Genomic DNA, 19,805 nt, shown 5'->3' with positions numbered 1-19,805 from the left:
CATACTCTTAAGGGTCCATTACAAGAGGCAAGGGCCCAAGACCCCTCTGTCCCCCCCCCCAATTGGAGGCCTGGCTTCAACCTAGTCTCTCTTCATGTCAAGGATGCAGCATGAGCTGTTGTGTCGAGCAGTCATAGCATGGAAAACCTTCCACATCACTGTGTCATACTCCTCTGAGGCAGAGGCCGGGGAAGAGAGAGCGAGCACAGTGTAATGTTCATATGGTCAAGCCAGATCAGGGCATTTTTAAAGGAACTGTTTCTGGATGGCCATTTGTGCACTCAGATTGCTTGCATGTGGAAGCCTCTCTACCATGTGGAAGCCCTGATGTTTGGAGGGAGGCAAAAGTGGCTCAGACTAAACAACAAGCAAATAGGGAATGGATACAGCATTGCAAATGCATTTACACAAGTTGCTAGCCTAGCAAAATTCTTACTAGCCTGACCATCCACTATTATATACATGCATTTAAAAGGAAATTAAGATTAAAAACTGCTTATGATCCATGCCCTGCTATAGCAGAATTCTTATTTTAAAAAAGAACGAAGATGCAGGGAACCAGACATCACGGGGTACAAGGAGAGAGATTTTGTTAATAAGTTTTTCAGAAAGAATTGTGTAGTGTGTCCCTGTGTCCTACTGTGTCTATTCCATTTCACTTACATTTCAGCCCTCAAGCACTTCCAATCTGAATTTGTGTTCTTAGTTCATTTATTAAATTTTGTGTGTCCATTTGTGTCCACTGGGTGTCCAAAAGCTAGGACTTGGTGTCCATTTGGACATACAACTATGCCTTGAGTCAGATGGTCAAGAAAATGCTGAATTGTCATGCAGGACAGCTCCTTGAAAGTTTGGATTAAAACCCGGAGCGGATTCACTGCCCCTCTGATATCTAAGCCACCAAGTCTCCACTGCTTATTTCTAATTTCCAAAATCTGCAGCCTCCAGACACGCTGAAGAAATAATAATATCGATGCACAACAGGAAAAGACATCACTGTGTGCCTCTCTGCAAAGATAGCAGCCTTTATTCTGCCCTTCCCCTACCAGTCATCTGCTCCTGAATGTTTTAATGAGCTTATGATTCCGGGACCATTTAGATGGCTTGGGGCGATAGCATACGAGTTATCTGCTAGCTCCATGTGCACCCCCAAACCCTCTCCCTTCGTTATGCATTTACATGGAACCTGCCTTTTTATCTGTGTACAGACATGATGGGACAAACAAAGAGGGAACCCAATCTCATTTCCCACCCTATCCATTTTAATGAAAATGGCCTTTATCTATGTTAATTCCTTGATTTCAAAATGTGACAATGCTTGAGACAGGAGGTGGAGGAAGAAGAGGAATGACTCAGTTTTGCAAATGCATCTTTACTGCATTATTCTTACCAGGCAACTGCACAAGAACGTCTCCCTCCGTCTGTCTTTATTGGACTGTCTGGGAACTGTAAGAAGTGTGGTGAAAAGAGCTCCATTTTGTGTCCAATGACAAAAAGGGTAGTTGTTGCAAATATTATGAATATTATAATTATGTGTTACATTTATTCATTGCTTTCTCCAAAAGAAAAGTCTCAAAGCAACTTACAAATATCTAAAATGCCAAACAGCTTGACACTAATTTGAAACCACGTACACTGAAAAAATATGAGAGAAGAAAAAATCCTAAAGGTGCTCATCCAACAACAAGAAAAAAAGGAGGAATCCTACTCCACCCCACCCCGCTCCTCTAATAGATGAACATTACAAACAGGCCATAAATCATACCACAGATCCAAGTTAAAGAGCAAAGGTCTGGGCAACTAGACATCTTAGGCTGGTGCCTGAAACAGACAATGTTGGTGCCACATCCTGACCCGACCCTCCCCCAGCTGATGTCATGTCTGATGTCAGGTGTGGAGCAGGTGGAGGTGGTTTGGGGACACAGCCTCACAGGATACCACATGGGGACCTGCGCTGGGCCTCATTAGGCTCCCCATCCCAGCTCTAGAGCAGTGAGATTACTTACTGCCTTAGTACATTTATATCCTGCTGTTCTTCCATTGTGGAACTCAAGGTGGCAAGGGTGGCTGGTGACTCCTTGTCACTGGGGCAGTGGGATCCGCTCTGGGTTTTAGTCAGAACCTGAAGCAGATTCCACTGCCCCACTGATATGAAGCCAACATCCACCACTGCAAGGTGGCATACATGTGGCGTTCCCAAGAGGTCCACCATCCAGGTACTGAGCAGACCCAGACCTGCTTAGCTTGAGAAAGGTGGCTGCATTGTCTGTCCTCAGACCCTGCTCCCGGACTTTATTCCTGTAGCATCATCAATGTGCGTGTGCCTTTGCAGAGTACAAAAGGACAGGCCCCTGCCCCAAGGATGTTACAATCTAAAATTCAACACAGAGCAAATGACAGAGAAAGTTGCTGAATATCAGTTGTAGGGAGAGCACAGTTGTGCCTAGGTCCTGGTTGTGAGCTTTCCATTGGGGCACCTGATTGGCCACTGTGAAAACAGAGTGTTGGACTAGATGGACCTCTGGCCTGATCCAGCAGGGCTCTTGCTATGTTTTAAAGGAAAGAAGAGGTGGGAATAAACAGGGAAGTACTTAGACTTGGGTACAGGCTTAGTTGCAGTAGGGCATTACAACTGGGGACTGAGCCAAAGGCTTCAGGGAAAAGGTGAGCTTTGAGGAGAAATCTGAAGGAGTGATATTGTGCACGTGTCCTGGGAGGCATTTCCAAGCATTCAAGGCAGCAAGTTTGGTAAGTTTCAGGTTTTTTTTAAAAAGGGGCCATATTAGAACACAGGGATTAGCAACATACAGCACCGTTTAAAAGGGTTTCCAGTTGTTATGGTTGCAAAAATAACACTTGACCAAAAAAAAGTGTGAGTGCTATCAACTGAAAGCTGCAACACTGAGAAAATAATTTTTAATAAGCCACCCCCTAAGCTGTCTTCCTTGCCATCACACAGCAAAGCTGATAAAAAAAAAAGTAATTAGGAGCGCCAAGGATCCTATAGAAGTGACAGGCAGAATAAACCATCGTAATTCGTTCTGCAAGGATGACTGACATGGGCCATGTTGCAATGTGATCAGCTGCCTCGTGCCAAAATCCTCTATGGCAAAACACACCCTGCACGTGTGCAAAAAGGACATGATAGTAGTGCCTTACACAATTATGGAGCAGGAGAGGAAGAAGGTTTTCTCCTTTTTGCTGATGCAAGAGCTCAGGGTTCACCCAAACAAGTGGCAGAAAGTTCAGGGGCTGATTTAAGGAAGCCCTTCTTCACACACCATAAAATCCTACAGGAAGATGACATGACGGGTTCATTTATAAAGAGATGTCTGTCAACACCACATTGATACCTAAAATGGAGCTTCTAGTGTTTGGATGCAGTAAAGTAGGCATGGGGAGACTGTGGCCCTCCACAAGTTATCGAGATACAGCTCCCATCATCCCTAACCATTGGCTATGGTGGCTGGGGCTGATGGGAGTTGGAGCACCACAACATCTGGCACAGGGAACTCAGCCCAGCAGTAAAAGCGGCCTTCCATCCAAGACTAACAGGAGGGGGAGATTTTCATGAGGATTATGGTGGAAAGGATGGATGAATCTGTTAATTTTGGTTCCTCTTAGTATCTCATTTTTCCAGTTTTAAGTTCAGTTCACCATATTTCCCCATCAGTTTGTCATTTCCCCCCACAATAATTTGTCAGCATTTTAGTGTATATTCCGCCTAATATACACATTTTGTACACAATTTTGTCTAATCTAATGTAGCCTTCTGTTATTTTCACTAATAAATACTTTTCTATGCACACTTTCCCCTGATATGTGCATCTTGGTACACATTTGTTTGATTAGAGAACTGCATTGCAAAATTCAGAGACGAGCGAATTCTGAAGGACTGCTGCGTTTTGGCTCATGTACAGTTTCAGGAAGTGTCAGGCAGTTTCACATCAAAATGGAAACCGAACTGAATTTGTTCCCCATCTATATATGGTGGCGTGGAAAGGATGAATCCCCCTGACCTGTGTGCCATGGTCCCAATCTGGATCGCCCCCTCCCATGGCTGTTATTTAGAAGAAGAAAAAGCAAACACGCTAAATGTGATTATGTATTTAACATTATGACTGCTTTGGCCAACCTTGTACGCATGCACTTGGAAATACGGAGTCAGACCATTAGTCCATCAAGCTCAGTATCATCCACACTGATTGGCAGTGGCTGTCCAGGGTTTCAGACAGGGTCCCTCCCAGGAGATGCCGGGGACTGAACCTGGGACCCTCTGCAGGCCAACCCAATGCTCTAACCACTGAGCATGGCCCTTCACCTTTAATTGATCTCCTCATACTTACACCCCATCCTTCCTCCCAATGGGTTCTGGGTATGTGTTACAATAAAGTAACACATACCCAGCACAACAATAAAAAAATACATTAATAGCACCGCAACAACATGGACAAAGCTGCAGTGTCAGCAAGAAGATGAGTCCATTTCAAACCAGTGGAGGCTGGTCCATTAGGGCAAGTGGGGCACTGCCCTACCAACCTCAATCTGCCCTCACCCAGCTGCCACTTGTCTGCCTTCTTACAACCGGTCCAGGCTATGGTGGCACAATAGGGTTGCTAGGTTCATGGCCTGAGACTGATCCTATATCTTTAGGAGAAGAGAAAGTCAGCCAAGTGCAGGTGTTCTTGCAACGCTGTAATGGGAAAAACCACAAGGTGGAATTCTCCCTTCCCCCCGCACAACTTTTAAAGATACAGAAGACCTCTGGGAGAAGGCAACCCTACGGCACACTCTGTCCATTTCATTTTCCTTAGTCTCACTGCTGCCATTGTAGAACTCAGTAGGGAGGAGGATAGGGCAAAATTAGAATCAGTTGGCTCTGTCTATCATTGGCTCAAGCTCTGCCTACTGTTTTGGGCTCTGCCTCGCCCCACCAGTCCCAAGAGAGGTTTTCACCTTTCACCTGAATGCGGCCAACTTGTGGCCAACTTGTGGGGGGGACACAGCTGAATGTCATTTGGAAAGGAGTTCCATAACCAAGGGACCACCACTGAAAATGTCCTGTTTTACATCATTGCCCACCCAATAGATGGGATTCCATAGGAAAATTTAGGATTATGGTCTCATTCTCACATGTTGAGAGCCAGTGTGGCGTAGTGGTTAGAGTGTTGTACTAGGACCTGGAAGACCAGGGTTCAAATCCTGACTCAGCCATGAAGCTTGCTGGGCGACCTTGGGCCAGTCACTGCCTCTCAGACTAATCTACCTCACAGGGTTGTTGTGAGGATAAAATGGAGAGGCAGGAGAACCATGTATGCCACCTTGAGCTCCTTGGGGGAAAGGTGGGATATAAATGTAATAATAAATAAATAATAAATAATGTCTGTGAGGTATGAGATCACTCTTTCCATATTATCAACAGAAGATGAAGACCCAAATCTGATGTCTAATTTGAATCAAGGTCACTTCAACATAATATTGTGTTTCTAACCAAGAGGATCTGGATGGGGTTTTTTGGGGTGGGGGAACTCTGATTGCCTCTGGATCCCATATTCAGCATAGTCCCAGATATGTGCCTTTTCTTTAAAAATTCCACTGAATTTTAGCAGATAATTATATTTTGAGCAAAAATCCATTTTGGTGTTTATGAAGGGAATGAGCTAAAAAAGCATTGCAGCTATAAGCACCGACCATCTGCCTGGCTAATTAACGAGGAGGTGGTGACAGCAAGGAAAGATTAAAAAATAGATATACCTACTTTCTCCGTTGAGCCTCACAGCATATGGAAAGCACAAATATATGACTTCCGGGAAGGGTGACTTAGCCTGTGCCTGCTTTTGAGACGGGCTCCTGCCTCAAAAGAAGCTTATTCAGATATATCAGTCAGTTTTTTCTTTTTTTTTTGACTGATTAAACTTCTCCCGGGTAGGGAGAAACGAAGAGATTAACCTCAAAGCCTATTTTTGTTGGGACGACCAGATCTCATTAATTTATGGGACGAGGTCCAGCCGACGAAGGTGGGACGGATTTTCAACAGCAAGCTCTATCTGTTAAAGCGAACGTTCACCTTATCTTCTAAGAGAGAACGCACTAACAGGCAAGCACCCTTCTTTCTATATTTTTCTTTTACTTGACTTAAATTGTTGCTGTTTAAAAGAGATTTGCCAGATTGATCGGTTTTTGACATCTCACTGGGGAGCCATAACTTCTCTCTGCTACGCACTAATTAATAGCTTATCTCTGTTTTTGTTGCAAAAAGCTGTCCTGGATTTGCATTCTAAAGATATACACAGAAGAGGGATTTCTATTCCAGATTTTTATTTTGAAAAATATTATACTGTTTTGAGACTACTCTCTTTTTGGTCTATTTTATTTTGACGAATCTGTTTCTTGACGATTGCCATTAATTGTTTCGATCCTGGGAACTGCATTTTGTTTACTTAACTATTGGAGAGATAAGGCTGTCTGCACTGTTTATACTGTGATGTCACCAAGTTTGGAGTATTAACCCAATTGTTGCTGAAATAAGAAGTGGTTTTCCTATATTTTTCTTTTAAAATGGCAATTAAGAAAGTGGCTGAAAATCTGGAAATAACTATGTTTCAGAAAATAATGGATGAGATTGAGATAACGAAAATTGAATTGAGTAAAATGAAGCAGGAGATTAAAGATATAAGGGTCCCTGTGAGAGAGGTGACCCTGGAAGGGGTCCCTGTGAGAGAGGAGACCCCGGAGATTGGAACAGGGGTCCCTGTGAGAGAGGAGACCCTGGAGACTGGAATAGGGGTCCCTGTGAGAGAGGAGATCCCGGAGATTGGAACCAACGTGGAACAGGAACAAGATTTGGAGTCTATGGACTTTAGAAATAAAATCTATTGTTTGGAACTCAATGTTATCTCTGAAGAAATGAATGAAGATTCTAGAGATAAAGTTATCAATGGCATGGATAATCTTCTGGACTGGAATGATGTGATGGAGCCCAATATAGAGAAAATCTATGGAATTAACTGCAGCCATGTGACAATGGAAAAACTTTTAAGAGATGACCCAGTGCATTTTGAAAAAAAGAACAGAGATATGATTTTACAGCAGTATTTCAGCAACCTATTCAGAATGGATGGCAAGAAAATATTGGGGATAGAGGTAATTCCCATCAGACTCTTATTATATGACTATGGCTTTGACAGCAAGATTATTATGGAATACTGATAATGGAAGATTGGATATTGAAATTACTGGACTTAACAAGACTACTGAAGATGGAAGATGGAAAATGGAACTAATAGAGATAATAGAACAATGGCTACTGAAATTATTGAACCTAACAGATTCTGATGTGATGGATTAATTGAAATGTTTATTTTGACTATGGTTATGACAATAAGATTATCATAATTAGTAATGAGATGGATTAATCGATATGCTTATCTGGAAAAAAAAATTGATAGATATATTTCTTAAAGAATTGAAACCTCTCTTTGACTTTTTGTGGAAAGAATAAAGTAATGTTTATGAGATTTGATGATTAAGTAAGATAACTACTGGAGGAAAGTGATTTTATAATATGACTTAAGAGACAGGATTGTTATATATTATAGACTTATAACTGATTTGATCTTTGACAAATGGGAAGTCAATATTTTACTCTTTATTTTTTATTTTTGTTTTTTTTTTTTCTTTTTTTCTTTTTGTTTAACTATTTTTGATTTTGTTTTTTGTCTTTGAATGTTTTATGATTTTGTCTTGTATGTTTTATGAAAATCTGAATAAAAATTATTGAAAAAAAAAAAAAAAAAAAAAAAAGAAAGCACAAATATGTAGCACCATGACAGAACCAGGGACCTTATGCTCAGATGCATGCTAAGTTCTGACATGTAGATCTGCAGAATTACAAAGATGTGGAGCCCTCTAAAGACAGGGGCACACTCCGACGTTTGTCTGTCTCTATCATGGCTTCCTTGTGAGCTTGTGCTGGAGTTAGGGTTGCCAGGCTCAGGGCCTGAGACTGATCCTGTATCTTTAGGAGAAGAGAAAGTCAGCCAAGTGCAGGTGTTCTGGCAACCCTGTAATGGGAAAAACCACAAGGTGGAATTCTCCCTTCCCCCTGCACAACTTTTAAAGAGACAGAAGACCTCTGGGAGGCCGGGCCTGGCAACCCTAGCTGGAGTCCATGGTACACATCCAAGAGATGTCAGCCGAGTCAAGCACAGTAGCTCTCGCTGTCACTCTTGACACCCTCCACAAGCAACTGTCCAAAGCAGGGAGGCCTCTGCACTTGTGGAACTTCTGCACATGTTTCAGATCTATGATTTTTTTTCAGGGTTCTAAAATCCACAGGGAGCCTCCACAAGATGCCCCCCACTCACGTTTTTACGATATACCAGTGATTCCCAACCTGGGGGTTGGGACCCCCCACAAGGGTTGTGAAGTCATCCAAGGGCAGGTCACAAAGAGCCAAAATAATTATTTATAATTTAAAAATGATTAATGGCTGGTCTGTGTACCACCAATTTGTGAGCCTGCACTGCATGCGCACACAGCCGCTTCTGCCTCCCCTTCCTTCCTTCCAGTCAGCACAGTCAGTTGAGCTGAGCAGCACAGCGCAACAGACGAGCAAGTGCATCAAGAGAAGGGGCCAGCTGGGCTTATTGAAACTCCAGTGCCTCTCCCCCCTCTCTTCTGTCAGCGACAGTGAGGGATTGACTCTGGCTATAGAGACAGAGGGACCCTGGGAGGGGGCTGTCTGCCAAAATAACAGGACGGAGTCCCAGAGCATTCCCCCACAAATACATATCTGGGCACTCCTTAAAAATTCACTGTGTAATTAACTTCTAGTACAATGTATACATGTCTACTCAAAAATAAGTCTCTTCAAATTTAATGGGGCTTACTCCCAGGTAAATCAAATTGCAATGATCAACCAGACTAAGATTTTGCTGAAGCTTTGAAGCTGTACTACGGGGGGGGGGGCATGGGGCTTTAGCATACAAAGATGCATCATTCTGGTTAAAGGAAATAAAAAAAATATGCCAATAATACAAGGACTTAGGCTGCAGTCCTAACCAAGTCTACTCAGAAGTAAGTCCTACAGAATTCAATGGAGCAACAGCCATATGAGGTAGGTTAGGCTGAGAGTTAGTGTCTGATCCCAAGCGGTAAGTGAGCAAAAAAAAAGATGGGTAAAGTAAGTTTGAAAAATGTGAAACTGCACCTGCTCAGTGTATTTTTGTTGCTCTTTATTAAGGCTTTGAGTGTGTTTTTATACAGTTGTATATGTTCATTTTAAATGCATTTAAATATATTTTAAATATTTTAAAATATGTTAAGTTGCCCAAATTTTGTCCTTGAGTTCTTTGCATGGTTTAGGGTTGGCAGTGGAAGATAGCAGGGCCTTTAACAGCTGTGTGGCAGGCAGAAATTAAACAGAAATTAAATCAAGCCTTTTCTAGTATGGAAATACAATTATAGGGAAAACTTCACCTGTTGACATTCTGTCTGTTAGACATTATTATTGTCATATGGAGCTTCCTGAGCCGAGTGCTGAAGAGGAGGCATCGCTGTATACAGTTGGAACACCTAAAACAAGAGTCCAAGTTCCCTGGCATCAACCAGGCTCTCTTCACGCTGGGTGGTTTACTTTTATCTCCTTCCTTTCATTTCATTCAAAATTTGTTAAAAGTTGTTTATATTGCTGTAACCTGCCCTGGGACCTTCTAGTGAAGGGCAGGCAACAAATATCATCATCATCATCACATTATTTAATGCGACATTATGGAGTTTTTCAATTAACAGAGACTTAAATTACAACAATTAGCATGTGGGGGTTGCAAACATTTTTGAGGTTACAAAGGGGGACCTGTACTCATAAAGGTTGGGAACCACTGCTATGCACAGTGACAGGATGCTTAAAGACGGTGTTAGTAGGGTTGCCAGGCTCAGGGCCTGAGAATGGTGTGGGACCTCAATACCTTGTGGAACGCCTCTCCCGCTATGAACCTACCTGTTCACTTCGTTCAGTATCTAAGGCCCTCCTCCGGGTACCATCTCATCAGGACGCCCGGAGGATTGTTACTAGATCTAGGGCCTTTTCTGTAGTGGCCCCTGAATTGTGGAACAGCTTACCTGAAGAGATACGCCTGGTGCCTACGGTACTTTCATTTAGGCGCCAGGCATTTTAATTTTAATTTTAATGTTAATGTTTTATGTCTAATGTTTTTCGTTTTAAATTGTGTTGATATGTGTTATTGATTTTATTGTAATATTGTATTTTAATCTGTTTTGTACACCGCCCAGAGAGCTACTAGCTATGGGCGGTCTATAAATAAAAATAAATAAATAAATAAATAAATAATGATTCTGTATTTTTAAGAGAAGGGAAATTCAGCCAAGTTCATGTGTTCTTGCAACACTGCAATGGGAAAAACCACAAGGTGGAATTCTCCCTTCCCCCTGCACAACTTGTAAAGATACAGAAGACCTCTTGGAGGCCAGGCCTGGCAACAAAAAAATTGGGAAAGGCTGCACTGGATCACCTCTCTTGTTGCTTGTTGACACTTTCAAAGAACTCTTGATTCTCTTTTAGCTATAAGTATGAATGGTTTTAATATTGGAATTAGTTTAATTTTATTTTAATCTAGACTCTGTATGTTTTAATTATATGTGTTTTTATCTGTAAGCCGCCGTGAGTTCCAGTTTTGGAACGATAATAATAATAATAACTCTAATAAGTGAGATAGGACTTGTCCTTGCAGAAACCATGCTGGTTCTGCTTCAGCAAGGCTCATTCTTCTATATGCTTGGTTATCTTATCTTTACCAATACTTTCTACCAGTTTTCCTGGGACAGACATTAAGCTAACTGTAATTTCTGGGATTCCCCCCCACCCATCTCTTTTTAGAGATTGGTGTTATGTTGGCCACTTTCCAGGCCTCAGGCATGGAGGTGGATCTGAGGAACAAGTTACATATTTTTGTTAGGAGATCAGCAATCTCACAATTGATTTTTTTGAGATCTCTCATCTGGATGGCATCCAGACCTGGTGATATGTCCATTTTTATTTTGTCTATTAAGCCTAAAACTTCATCTCTTATCACCACTGTTTGCCTCAGTCCCTCAGACTCCCTTCCTTATTCAGGCACAGGGATCTGCCCTATATCCTCCACTGTGAAGACAGATGCAAAGAATTCATTTAGCTTCTCTGCAATCTCCTTATCCTGCTATAGCCCACCTTTGACTCCCTTGTCATCCAAGGGTCCAACCACCTCCCTAGACAGTCTCCTGCTTTGAATGTATTTAAATATGTTTGTTTCTTTTTATGTTTTCAGCAACGCACGTCTCAAATTCTTTTTTAAAATCATCTCTTACTGTCTTCTTGCATTTCTTCTGCCAGAGTTGTGTTCCTTTTTATTTTCCTCATTTGGATAAGGCTTCCATTTTTTGGAGGAGGCCTTCTTGCCTCTAATAGCACCTTTGACTCTGCTTGTTAACCACAATGACATCCTCTTGGCCCTGGTGGTACTTTTCCTGATCTGCTGTATACACTCCTCTTGACCTTCTAATACTGTGTTTTTAAAACAAATCCCAAGCATTTTAGAGCGATTTGACCCTCCTGACTTCACCTTTCATCTTTCCTTTTAGCAGTCACCTCATTTTGGGGAAGTTCCCTCTTTTGAAGTCAAATGTAACCTTGTTGGATTTCCTTGGCAATTGGCCATTTACATGAATGTTTAATTGAATAACGCTATGGTTACTGCTCCCAATCACTTTGAAAACACTTGCATCTCACAGCAGGTCCTGGGTGCCACTTAAGATTAAGTCCAGGGTTGCCATCCCTCTGGTCGGTTCCATGACCAACTGTTCTGTGGTACAGTTATTTAGGATATCTAGAGATTTTACCTTTTTGTCGTGATTGGAACATACATGTAGCTGGTCTATGTCAGGATATTTGAAGTCACCCATTACTACAACACTTCCTAGTCTGGATGCTTTCTTGATTTCATTTTTCACCTCAGGGTCTCCCTGAGCATTTTGATCAGGCAGACAATAGCATGTCCCCAGAACTAAATTACTCTTGGGGCCTGGTATCATAACCCACAACAAATCTGTGGAGAAGTCTGCCTCCACAGATTCTTTGGATTCCTGCACTGAGCAGGGGGATGGACTCGATGGTCTTCCAACTCTACTATTCTGTGATTCCATTCTTTTGGGGTTTCTAGCTTGCTGGATTCAATGCTATAATTAAGAACATAAGAACATAAGAAGAGCCTGCTGGATCAGGCCAGTGGCCCATCTAGTCCAGCATCCTGTTCTCACAGTGGCCTACCAGGTACCTGGGGGAAGCCCGCAAGCAGGACCTGAGTGCAAGAACACTCTCCCCTCCTGAGGCTTCCGGCAACTGGTTTTCAGAAGCATGCTGCCTCTGACTAGGGTGGCAGAGCACAGCCATCATGGCTAGTAGCCATTGATAGCCCTGTCCTCCATGAATTTGTCTAATCTTCTTTTAAAGCCATCCAAGCTGGTGGCCATTACTGCATCTTGCGGGAGCAAATTCCATAGTTTAACTATGCGCTGAGTAAAGAAGTACTTCTTTTTGTCTGTCCTGAATCTTCCAACATTCAGCTTCTTTGAATGTCCACGAGTTCTAGTATTATGAGAGAGGGAGAAGAACTTTTCTCTATCCACTTTCTCAATGCCATGCATAATTTTATACACTTCTATCATGTCTCCTCTGACCCGCCTTTTCTCTAAACTAAAAAGCCCAAAATGCTGCAACCTTTCCTCGTAAGGGAGTCGCTCCATCCCCTTGATCATTCTGGTTGCCCTCTTCTGAACCTTTTCCAACTCTATAATATCCTTTTTGAGATGAGGCAACCAGAACTGTACACAGTATTCCAGATGCGGCCGCACCATAGATTTATACAACGGCATTATGATATCGGCTGTTTTATTTTCAATACCTTTCCTAATTATTGCTAGCATGGAATTTGCCTTTTTCACAGCTGCCGCACACTGGGTCGACATTTTCATCGTGCTGTCCCCGAGGTCTCTCTCCTGGTCGGTCACCACCAGTTCAGACCCCATGAGCGTATATGTGAAATTCAGATTTTTTGCTCCAATATGCATAATTTTACACTTGTTTATATTGAATTGCATTTGCCATTTTTCCGCCCATTCACTCAGTTTGGAGAGATCTTTTTGGAGCTCTTTGCAATCCCTTTTTGTTTTAACAACCCTGAACAATTTAGTGTCGTCAGCAAACTTGGCCACTTCACTGCTCACTCCTAATTCTAGGTCATTAATGAACAAGTTGAAAAGTACAGGTCCCAATACCGATCCTTGAGGGACTCCACTTTCTACAGCCCTCCATTGGGAGAACTGTCCGTTTATTCCTACTCTCTGCTTTCTGCTTCTTAACCAATTCCTTATCCACAAGAGGACCTCTCCTCTTATTCCATGACTGCTAAGCTTCCTCAGAAGCCTTTGGTGAGGTACCTTGTCAAACGCTTTTTGAAAGTCTAAGTACACTATGTCCACTGGATCACCTCTATCTATATGCTTGTTGACACTCTCAAAGAATTCTAATAGGTTACTGAGACAGGACTTTCCCTTGCAGAAGCCATGCTGGCTCTGCTTCAGCGAGGCTTGTTCTTCTATGTGCTTAGTTAATCTAGCTTTAATAATACTTTATACCAGTTTTCCAGGGACAGAAGTTAAGCTAACTGGCCTGTAATTTCCGGGATCCCCTCTGGATCCCTTTTTGAAGATTGGCGTTACATTTGCCACTTTCCAGCCCTCAGGCACGGAGGAGGACCCGAGGGACAAGTTATACATTTTAGTTAGCAGATAGCAATTTCACCTTTGAGTTCTTTGAGAACTCTCGGGTGCATGCCATCCGGGCCTGGTGATTTGTCAGTTTTTATATTGTCCATTAAGCTTAGAACTTCCTCTCTCGTTACCACTATTTGTCTTAGTTCCTCAGAATCCCTTCCTGCAAATGTTAGTTCAGGTTCAGGGATCTGCCCTATATCTTCCACTGTGAAGACAGATGCAAAGAATTCATTTAGCTTCTCTGCAATCTCCTTATCGTTCTTTAGTACACCTTTGACTCCCTTATCATCCAAGGGTCCAATTGTTTCCCTAGATGGTCTCCTGCTTTGAATGTATTTATAGAATTTTTTGTTGTTGGTTTTTATGTTCTTAGCAATGTGCTCCTCAAATTCTTTTTTAGCATCCCTTATTGTCTTCTTGCATTTCTTTTGCCAGAGTTTGTGTTCTTTTTTATTTTCTTCATTTGGACAAGACTTCCATTTTCTGAAGGAAGACTTTTTGCCTCTAAGAGCTTCCTTGACTTTGCTCGTTAACCATGCTGGCATCTTCTTGGCCCTGGCGGTACCTTTTCTGATCTGCGGTATGCACTCCAGTTGAGCTTCTAATATAGTGTTTTTAAACAACTTCCAAGCATTTTCGAGTGATGTGACCCTCTGGACTTTGCTTTTCAGCTTTCTTTTTACCAATCCCCTCATTTTTGTGAAGTTTCCTCTTCTGAAGTCAAATGTGACCGTGTTGGATTTTCGTGGCAATTGGCCAGTTACATGTATGTTTAATTTAATAGCACTGTGGTCACTGCTCCCAATCGGTTCAACAACACTTACATCTCGCACCAGGTCCCGGTCCCCACTGAGGATTAAGTCCAGGGTTGCCGTCCCTCTGGTCAGTTCCATGACCAACTGATCTAGGGAATAGTCATTTAGAATATCTAGAAACTTTGCTTCTTTGTCATGACTGGAACACATATGCAGCCAGTCTATGTCCGGGTAGTTGAAGTCACCCATTACTACCACATTTCCTAGTTTGGATGCTTCCTCAATTTCATATCTCATCTCAAGGTCTCCCTGAGCATTTTGATCAGGGGGACGATAGATCGTTCCCAGTATTAAGTCCCTCCTGGGGCACGGTATCACCACCCACAACGATTCTGTGGAGGAGTCTGCCTCTTTTGGGGTTTCGAGCTTGCTGGATTCAATGCCCTCTTTCACGTATAGAGCGACTCCACCACCAATACGTCCTTCCCTGTCCTTCCGATATAGTTTATATCCAGGGATAACCGTATCCCACTGGTTTTCTCCATTCCACCAGGTCTCCGTTATGCTCACTATATCAATGCTCTTCTCTAAGACCAAGCACTCCAGTTCTCCCATCTTGGTTCGCAGGCTCCTAGCATTAGCGTACAGGCACTTGTAAGCAGTGTCTCTCTTCAAGTGTCTTTGGCACTTGTGGTTAGGCCTGTGGTAATTTTGCTCTTCTGAATTTATATCCTGTGCCCCTGCTCTCACAATGCCTACTTCTAGGCCTACCCCTTTTAAAATTTCATCATTTCTTTGGTTTTTATCCCAGGGGGGAGGTTTATTCCGAACCGGACCTTTCTCAGCTCCTGTCGGGTTTCCCCCCTCAGTCAGTTTAAAAGCTGCTCTGCTACCTTTTTAATTTTAAGTGCCAGCAGTCTGGTTCCATTCTGGTTCAAGAGAAGCCCGTCCCTTTTGTACAGGCCCGGCTTGTCCCAAAATGTTCCCCAGTGCCTAACAAATCCGAACCCTTCCACCCGACACCATCGTCTCATCCACGCATTGAGACTGCGAAGCTGGGCCTGTCTGGCTGGTCCTGCGCGTGGAACTGGTAGCATTTCAGAGAAAGCCACCTTGGAGGTCCTGGCTTTCAGCATCCTACCTAGCAACCTAAATTTTGCTTCCAGGACCTCACGGCTGCATTTCCCCATGTCGTTGGTGCCAATGTGCACCACAACCACTGACTCCTTCCCAGCACTGTCTACCAAACTATCTAAACGATGGGCGATATCCGCAACCTTCGCACCAGGCAGGCAAAACACCTTGCGGTCTACACGCCCATCACACACCCCACTGTCTATGTTCCTAATGATCGAATCACCCACTACAAGGATCCCTCCACCCCCTGGAGATATATCCTCCGCACGAGAGGATAGCTGCTCATCCCCCAAGGAATGGGTCCCTTCTACGGGATCGTTTCCCTCTTCCTCGGCTGGATGCTCTCCTTCCCCGAGACCATCGTTCTCCATGATAGCAGGAGAGCTATCATCGTTGGAGTGGGACACAGCTATAACGTCCCTGAAGGCCTCCTCCACACACCTCTCTGCCTCTCTCAGCTTTTCCAGGTCCGCCACCTTGGCCTCAAGGAAATGAAGTCGTTCCCGGAGAGCCAGGAGCTCATTGCACCGAGAGCACACCCACGACTTCTGTCCAACAGGCAGATAGTCGTACATGCTGCAGGCGGTGCAAAACACTGGTGCAAAACAAAATTGTGTCCTACTGGCTTTCTCTGTTCCACCAGGTTTCAGTTATGCTCACTATAAAAATGCTGTCCTCTAAGACCAACCACTCCAGTTCTCCCATCTTGGCCCAGAAGCTTCTAGTATTAGCATTTAGACGCTTATATACACTGTCTCTTTTCAAGTGTCTTTGGCACTTTTAGTTTGGCCTGTGGCAATTTGACCTCTCTGAAATGCTACCCTGTGCTCCTGCACTCACAGTGCCACGTTCTAGGCCTACCCCATTTAAATTTTCATCATTTTTATGACTTGATTCCCAGGGAGGAGACTTGTTCCAAACCTGATCATCTTCAGCTCCTGTTGGCTTCCCCCCCTCAATCAGTTTAAAAGCTGCTCTGCCACCTTTTTGATTTTAAATGCCAGCAGTCTGGTTGCATCCCGGTTCAAGTGGAGCCTGTCCCTTTTGTACAGCCCTGGCTTGTTCCAAAATGTTCCCTGGTGCCCAAGAAATCCAAACTCCTCATGCTGACACTATAGTCTCATCCACACATTGAGACTGCAGAGCTGTGCTGTGTGACTGGACCTGTGTGTGGAACCAGTAGCACTTCAGAGACAGCTATCTTGGAGGCCCTGGCTTTCAGCATCCTACCTAGCAATCTACATTTTGCTTCCAGGACCTCACAAATGTATTTTCCCATGTCATTGGTGCCAATGTGCACTACGACTACTGACTCCTCCCCAGCACCATCTACCAAGCTACCTAAACAAAGGGCGACATCTGCAACCTTTGCACCAGGCAGGCAAATCACCCTGTAGTCTGTGTGCCTATCACATACCCCACTGTCTATGTTCCTAATGATTGAATCACCCACTACTAGGATCCCACTGCCCCCAGAGAAGTAGCACAAGAGGATATCTGCTTGTCCCCCAAGAATGGGTCCCTTCTAAGGGATAGTTTCTCTTTTCCTTGGATGGATGCCCTCCTTCTCCATGATAGCAGGAGAACTATCATGCTGGGAGTGGGACACAGCTATAATGTCCCTGATAAGGCTTGTTATTGTGCTGGACTTTAACTGGATGTTGTTATTTGGGTACTGCAATTTTTTCTTTTTCTAGTTAGCCACCTTGGTGTTTTTCCCCTCAGAAAGAATGGCAGGATGTAATTCTTGGAATAAATAGTATCTATATTACAAAGTATAGGTCTTTCTGGACTATATCACTTCTGAATGCAGACAGGGGAACTGCAAATTTGAATGTTCTCCTATGTTTCTAAAAAAATTCCAAGCCCAGGTCTTCATACACAGGGCCGGTTCTAAAGGGCGGCCAGGTGGGGCACTGGCCGAGGGCCCCTGGGGCATCAGGGCCCCCTGTGGGGTTCCTGCGCTTCTCTTCTGCAATCTGCAGCAGCAATCCTGCCACGGATAGCAGGGCAGGAGTTTCAGAGCCGCCGCCATTCCCCCGTTTCACCTGCCTTTCTCTCTGTTGTTTTTTGCGGCTGCACGCGCAGGTTTGCCATCAATCAAGATGGCGGTCGAGATTTCCATAAGGGCCTGAAGCTTCTGCCGCCATCTTGGTTGATGGCAGCAATGCGTGCATGCAGCATGCATGCGTGCCATCAACCAAGATGGCGGCAGAGGCTTCAGCCCCTTATGGAAATCTCGACCGCCATCTTGATTGATGGCAAACCTGCGTCTGCAGTGCGCGCCACCAAAAAAACAGCACAAATAAAGGTAAGTAGAACAGGGGAATGGCGGGCGGCATGGGATCTCCTGCCCTGCGATCTGCTGTACCAATCCTGCCACGAATCGCAGAAGGGGAGTTCCGGGGCCCGGGGCAGGCTGGTGCCCAAGGGCCCTGGCATGCCTGGGGCCGGCCCTGCTCATACATAGAAAAGCAGAGAGAAAGCCAGGATGTCTCTTTTTCATGGTAGTTTGCCAGAGGTTCAGAGTCTCCACTACAAGGAAGGATTGAATCAGGAAGCGTCCCCATGGACAGTCCAAAGTGGCACCTTCTAGGAAGATCACCACGTAATATTTCTGCATGGCTTTAAACATTTGTATTTGGGCTGGCTTACTTTTTGGCCAGGTTAAGGGGGTGGGAGGCAGGATAGGATTTTAAAGAATGTGTATTTGTCATCTTTTATCAGCTTGAGGTGGCTATTTTCTACTTTTTAAAATGCAGTTACCCTTGGAAACATTTGGGATCAAACAACCAGAAGTCTAATGTTGCAACTGCCGCAAAGTCACATACAAGAATACATGTTTACTAACTTCCAGTCTAGGCAGGGGAAACCATTGTCCTTTATCTTTCATATTCATTTCAGAAGAGATGCATGCAGAAGACTAGCAAACGAATTGTCTAACTGAAATGCAAAATGTAAAGAGAAATATTAGGCAGCACCAGTCTCCTGGTTCAGATTATTAGAGCTTAACCAGCTGCATTCAGACTATTAGAAGGTCTTAAATAGATGCAGAGCTGATTGCTATGGCTGAATACTATGCATCTCAATGAGACACACAGCTTTAGTCTGGGGAGGGTTAGGGAATGGCATCAACACTCAGTGAGAAAAAATATGTTAGTCACCGTAAATAGAAAGCAGACAAATGCAAGTGCAGAAATGCTGTAAGGGAGTCAACTTTTAATTAACATTATAAATAGAGGAAAATGGAAAAGGTATAACCAGATTTCATAGCATAAAGGAACTAACATTTCCTAGGGCTTAATATTCCTAATTTCCCACTTATGGCTAAAAGGAGGCATACATTGTATTTTGGGTTGCCATTGTTAAGCCTGAATCAATAAAACGACCCTCCAAAGCTAGTTTTTACCCCTTTGGGTCTAGAAAAGAAGCCCTTAACACAATCGGTGTGATTTATTTTTCAATTTCCTTGCTGCTTTTTCCTCTTCAGAGTTTCCTCTGCTGGATTGCATTTCCAAAGCCTTCATCCTACCAATTTATACATCTCATTACATTTAAAGACCAAGCAGACCCCTGATTAAACTGCAACCATCTTTGTAACATCTCTTTAAGCACCTGCATGCTTTTGCCTACAACTGGGTGTCTCCGTTGCCGCTGGAATGATAAATAATGTTGTTTCCTCAATCTTCCTGACCCCCTAAGTTAAATTTAAAAGTTGGCCTGTAAAGAGATATGAACTACTAAAAGCCTGCAGTCTTGGCCCTGGAGGATTAGTTCATATCCGTATGGGAAATTCAGCTCTCGCCCCCATTCCCGGGTCTGGAAACCAAGTCCTATACATCAGAAGAAACTTCCTAATGTAACGTGCTGTTCAACAGTGGAACACCCTGTCTTGGGAGGTAGTGGGCTCTACTTTTCTGGAGGTATTTCAGCGGAAGCTGGATGGCCATCTGTTGAGGATTCTGTAATAGTTGTGTCCTGCATTGCAGAACCTGCCTAGAGCAGGGAGTCGGGCTAGATCAGGGGCAGCAAATGTGGTACCCTTCAAATCTTTGGGGCTCCAAGTTCCATCAATGTGGCCAATAA

The 19,805-nt window shown here is 43.6% G+C and overlaps 1 protein-coding gene across 6 annotated transcripts in view; it reads right to left on the bottom strand.

Moving 5' to 3' along the window:
• ENTREP2 (endosomal transmembrane epsin interactor 2) overlaps positions 1-19,805 on the bottom strand; it is a 414,039-nt gene that overhangs the window by 96,004 nt on the left and 298,230 nt on the right. Inside the window, exon 1 of one of the 6 annotated variants that reach the window (XM_061595020.1) lies at positions 5,759-6,061. The exons of the other annotated variants lie outside the window; for them this stretch is intronic. The gene's annotated coding sequence lies outside the window, so the exon portion shown is untranslated. Of the gene's footprint in view, positions 1-5,758; positions 6,062-19,805 lie in introns of those variants that run through there. 6 annotated transcript variants of the gene reach the window in all.

The sequence above is a fragment of the Rhineura floridana genome, chromosome 14 (genome assembly GCF_030035675.1).
Source record: "Rhineura floridana isolate rRhiFlo1 chromosome 14, rRhiFlo1.hap2, whole genome shotgun sequence".
NCBI lineage: Eukaryota > Metazoa > Chordata > Lepidosauria > Squamata > Rhineuridae > Rhineura > Rhineura floridana.
The sequence above is the reverse complement of the archived record's forward strand: the minus strand, read 5'-3'. Positions and strand labels throughout refer to the sequence as shown.